Source organism: Danio rerio, chromosome 2 (genome assembly GCF_049306965.1).
Source record: "Danio rerio strain Tuebingen ecotype United States chromosome 2, GRCz12tu, whole genome shotgun sequence".
NCBI lineage: Eukaryota > Metazoa > Chordata > Actinopteri > Cypriniformes > Danionidae > Danio > Danio rerio.
The window spans coordinates 22,683,958-22,690,085 of record NC_133177.1 but is presented as its reverse complement, the minus strand read 5'-3'; positions in this window follow the sequence as shown (position 1 = coordinate 22,690,085).

Here is a 6,128-nt window from a genome sequence, read left to right as displayed (position 1 = left end):
CAAGCCAGTGCATCTCAGCCATTATGATAATTGGGAATATGAGCTCAATAATGGAGAATCCAAGGCTAATGCCTGGTAAAGACAGATGCGCACCTCTGCAACCAGATGGGATCAGAGCATTAACACGAGTCAAAAATCATTATCCAAGAGAGAATTGTATTAAGCCTCATGCGTTTATTTGTCTTTTATAATGTGTGCTATAACGGGTCATTCCTGTCATGGCTACCGTTTCAGCCCTGTTACTGGCTCAGTGACGTTTAAAGAAATGTTTCTTTTAAAGGAGATTAGAAATATCTGGTCATTTAGGTTTTAAAATGACAGATTTTTTTCGATGCATTTATAAACGTAAAAGGGTTAAATAAAGAGCTAAAATGAATCACTTAGGCTCTGTCAGATAGGCCTATAGCTTATATAAGATCATTTGAGACTTCAAAAATTTTCTAATTCCTTTAAATTTAATGTTCCTTATTCTTTCTTTTTTTTCTAACTTAAAAAGAAACAAAAAGGGCGAGGCAGTGGCGCAGTAGGTAGTGCTGTTGCCTCACAGCAAGAAGGTAGCTGTGTCGCTAGTTCGAACCTCGGCTCAGTTGGCGTTTCTGTGTGGAGTTTGCATGTTCTCCCTGCCTTCGCGTGGGTTTTCTCTGGGTGCTCCAGTTTCCCCCACAGTCCAAAGACATGTAGTCCAGGTGAATTGGGTAGGCTAAATTGTCCGTAGTGTATGAGTGTGTATGTAAATGTGTGTGTGGATGTTTCCCAGAGATGGGTTGCAGATGGAAGGGCATCCGCTGATTAAAAAACTTGCTGATAAATTGGATTAATCCGACCCCGGATTAATAAAGGGACTATGAATGAAGAATGAATAAATGAAAAAGAAACAAAGACTTGAAACAAGCAATTGATGATGAGTAAACAATGACAGAATGTTCATTATCCTTTTAAAAGCTAGATTTTTGTTTGTTTTTATAGTAAAATACATGTCAAAATAGGCAGCACGGTGGCACAGAGGTTAGCGCACTGGTTCAAGCCCTGCCTGAGTCATGTGCTATAGGTGTGTTATTGATTCATTGATTCATTCATTTTCATCTGCTTTTCCTCGGCCAGGTCGCAGGGGCAGCAGTCCCAGACTTCTCTTTCCTCAGACACTACTTTCAGCTCTTCCAGGGGGATCCCAAGGCGTTCCCAGGCCAGCTGGGAGACATAGTCCCTCCAGCATGTCCTGGGTCTTCCCCGAGGCCTCTTCCCAATGGAACATGCCTGGAACACTAGGTAAGCATCCAGTAGGCATCCGAAACAGATACCCGAGCCACCTCAACTTGCTTCTCTCGATGTGGAGGAGCAGCACCTCTACTCTGAGCTCTTCCCGGCCGACAGAGCTCCTCGCCCTATCTATAAGGGTGCAACCATGCCACCGTGCAAAGTGAATTATATGTGAATTAAATAAACTAAATTGGCCTTAGTGAATGAGTGTTTTCTAGTGTTCCGTTGCAGCTGGAAGGGCATCCACTGTGTGAAACATATGCTGGATAAGTTGGTGGTTTATTCCACTATAACGACCTATGATAAATCAGGAAGCTGAAAGCTGAAAGAAAATGAATCATTGAATGAATTAATGATATGGGAAAAATAGTATGATAAAGAAAGTGAATAGGATGTAAAGAGAAACAGGGGTCATGACAATGTTCTCAAGGAAACATCTGTTTGAAAAACAAGAAAGAATATGAATAAACATTCATTCATTCATTTTCTTGTCGGCTTAGTCCCTTTATTAATCCGGGGTCGCCACAGCGGAATGAACCGCCAGTTTATCCAGCAGGTTTTTACGCAGCGGATGCCCTTCCAGCCGCAACGCATCTCTGGGAAACATCCACACACACATTCACACACACTATGGACAATTTAGTCCTCCCAATTCACCTGTACCGCATGTCTTTGGACTGTGGGGGAAACCGGAGCACCTGGAGGAAACCCACGCGAACGCAGGGAGAACATGCAAACTCCACACAGAAACGCCGACTGAGCCAAGGCTTGAACCAACGACCCTGCGACCTTCTGTGAGGCAACAGTACTACCTACTGCGCCACTGCTTCGCCAATGAATAAACATCTAGACCTTTTTAGTATATTGCTATTTTCAGGTGAGTATTTGCATATATGGGAACATTGTTCAACATTAATTCATTTTCTATCCTATATTTCAGGGGTAGCCACACTCTCAGAAATAAAGGTACGAGAGCTGTCACTGGGGTGGTACCTTTTCAAAAACCTAAAAGGGTCCTTTTTTACCTAAAGGGTCCCTATAGACAACACAAGGGTATATATTAGTACATAAAAAGTACAAAAGTGTACCTCTTAAATTTTTTAGGTACAAATATAAGCTTTTGAAGTACCAATATGGACCCTTTAAGTACAAATGTTTATCTTTTGAAAAGGCACCACCCCAGTGACAGGTTTTATACCTTTATTTTCGAGAGTGCACAATGGAATGAACCGCCAACTATTCCATCTGCTATGTATATCATTTACATAGCAGATGCCCTTCCAGCCAACAACCCAGTACTGGGAAACACCCATACACTCACAAACACGCACTCATACACTACGCACAATTTAGTTTATTCAATTCACCTATAGCAAATTTGGAGAATATGCAAACTCCACACAGAAACACCAACTGGCCCAGCTGGGACTTGAACCAGCAACCTTCTTGCTGTGAGGCGACAGTGCTAACCACTAAGCCACCGTGCCGCATACATTGTAAAACAATAAATAAATTAAATGTAAAATTTGGAAATTTATTTCTGAGAAGCTTCTTTTGACATAAACTGTTATAACTATTAAAGGTATGTTTCAACACCAGCATGTCAAAGATCTTGAAAACTATGGTCTTGAAATATAAGTCTTGAACTATGATGCAACCACATAATCCTTTAGTAAACAGAATAAAGGATGAATCACACCTAAAAACCATCATGTAAACCCCTTAATTATTCTGACTGAGATCAGTCTAAATTAAATTTAGATAATGTAATTTAGAAATGTAGACAAGTAAACTCCTCAATTTGACCTAAAGTGAAAAAGACATGCATGTTCAATGATATAAATAGCGTAATAATGTAGTATGTGTAAAACAAGCAACTGTTTTTGAAGAATATAGCTTCTTCAGTGAATGAAATATTATCGCAAAATTCTCATTCCAGTAGCACAAACAATGTCATCCAACATCCTCACTTCAAATTCTCATCGTTTTGCCAGTTTTACTGCGCTGCATCTACTTGTCTCCTCAACCTGAAACAGATATATATTACATCTGATCTTTAAAACAAAGGAAAGAAGCTTGTAACATATAAATGCATACATCAGCTCAATTTATTTAAAATGAAGGATTTTGAATAGTATAACTGATGACAATATTCTCAGCTCTATAATCCTTTGCGTTGGGAAGTTGTTTGGTGTCACACACTGCTTTCCTTTCAGAAGGACACTTCAGAAATTAGATTCAATATTTGTACTTTCAGTATAAATAACGTTCAAATTAAAGTGGGCATCAGCACAATTCAATTGCTTTGTAGCAAGGGAAAATAGAATGAAGTAATCTTTTTGACTGTGAAGTGAATGATTTATTCACCAAATACATTTGTAAGGAGCAAAAACATTCAGTAAAAGTATTTGTTTTTAATTGTACTGAAATAAAGTCAAAGTTCATTCATTTTCTTTTCGGCTTAGTCCCTTTATTAATCAGGAGTCACCACAGCGAAATGAACCACCAAATTATCTAGCATATTTTTAATGTAGCAGATGCCCTTTCAGCTGCAACCCATCACTGGGAAGCAGAAAAAAAACTATAAATAACAACAATACAATACTCAGGTCAACAACAATACTCAGGTAGGCGGTGGCATTGACACAATGCTCAATTGGCACTACTGGGCCCAAAGTGTGCAAAGAAAATATCCCCCACACCATTACACCACCACCACCAGCCTGAACCATTGATACAAGGCAGGCTGGATCTATGCTTTTATGTTGTTTTTGTCAACTTCTGACCCTACCATCCGAATGTCGCAGCAGAAATCGAGGCTCATCAGACCAGGCAACATTTTTCTTACTGTTTTACTGTCACTGTTGCCTTTCTATCAGCTTGAACCAGTCAGGCCATTCTCCTCTGACCTTTGGCATCAACAAAACATTTGCACCCACAGAACTGCTACTCACTGGATATTTTCTCTTTTTTGGATACTTCTCTTTAAACCCTGAGATGGTCGTGCGTGAAAATCCCAGTAGATCAGCAGTCTTTGAAATACTCAGACCAGCCCGTCTGGCACCAAACAACCATGCCAAGTTCAAAGTCACTTAAATCATCTTTCTTCTCCATTCAGGCTCAGTTTGCAGCAGATCATCTTAACCAGTGGTGTCCAAACTCCTGGAGGGCCAGTGTCTTGGAGAGTTTAGCTCCAACCCTAATCAAGCACACCTGAACCAGCTAATCAAGCTTATTAGACATACTAGAAACTTCCTGTTGAAGCAAGTTCGAGCTAAACTCAGCAGGACACCGGACCTCCAAGAACGAGTTTGGATACCCCGAGTCTTGAACATGTCTACATGCCTAAATGCATTGAGTTGCTGCCATGTGATTGGCTGATTAGAAATTTGCATTAACAAGCTGGACAGGTGTTCTTAATGAATGGCCGGTGAGTGTATATATAGTAACTGTTGTGGAGTAAATTCAAATAGCATGTTTGCTGCTCTGTTTCAATGTCTTCTTTTCTTCATCAGTCTCCCTATGCTTTCAAAGGGTTAATTTTTGTACTTTTTAGGTACTGATATGTACTTATAAGCAGGGGCGGACTGGCCATCTGGAAATTCTGGCAAATGCCAGAAGGGCCGGACCATTTTTTAAAGTGGGCCAGTATCCTATTTTTTTTAAATAACATTTATTTATATGTATTGTTTTTACATGCAGGAAGCTTTTATCTCTTGCAAGATGTGAATATTATGATGATGATGATGATGATGATGATAGTAATAATAATAATAATAAATGTTAAGCATTGGCCCAATCTGCAATGGCCGACTGGTTTCGAGATGGGCCGACCCAATCAGAGGTTACATGGACGTAATCAAAATCTGGCAAGAACGTCAAACAAACAGTAAGTGCAACACAAGCTAATTGTCAGAGATGGACCGTAAAAAAAGGAAAGGCGGTGCCGAAGACCCCAGAGAAAGACAAAAATTGCTTTCAAACCCTGCCAAATGCATAAAATTAACTGAAATAGTCTCGAAAGGACAATGTCGACAGCAAGAAGGTCGATGGTTCAAACCTCGGCTGGGTCAGTTGGTGTTTCTGTGTGGAGTTTGGATGTTCATGTGGGTTTCCTCCCGGTTTCCCTCACAAGTCCAAACACATGTTCTCTAGGTGAATTGGGTAGGCCTAATTGTCTGTAGTGCATGTATTTGAATCTGTGTGTATAGGGGTATCCCAATGATGGGTAGCAGCTTGGAGGACATCCGCTGTGTAAAATATGGTACTGCTTAAAATATTTCACCATCTGTACACCAATATAAGTAGTGAATGTGCGTGTCGGTGGATGGGGCTGTGTCGGTGTGGTAATGTGGGCTAGTGTGGCTACAGTGCCAGGGCTGATTTTTAGTCCCACTCTGCCCCTGCTTATAAGGTACATTATAGACTCTTTAGCTCCTATTATTTTCTTTCAAGGTACAAATGGGATTCTTTTGGTACTAATATGTACAATAATGTACTTCTCAAGTAACAGATTTTGCATTTCAAAGTATACTCTTACAAAAAAGTAAAGGGAAAATCTGAAACCGTCTGTTTAGAAAGACTTTCATCATTATGGGCTGATGGTTTACACCCACATCTTTGTTCAAACATCTTATAAAAGTGAATTTCTCACAATTCTGTTGCTCCACTTTTTAGGTTAATTGTAAGGTTTTGGTGGCATCGGGTTTCTTGTGAAAGAGTTCATACAATACTGACCTGGATAGAGTTGGACACAGTGGGCTGCAGCGGTTCACATTAGTCGTGCTTCTGCATTGATGTAACCAATCATTAGCAGTCGGATAGAATTCCAAATTGATGCTTTTAGTGGGATCAGAAAAAGCTAGGAACAA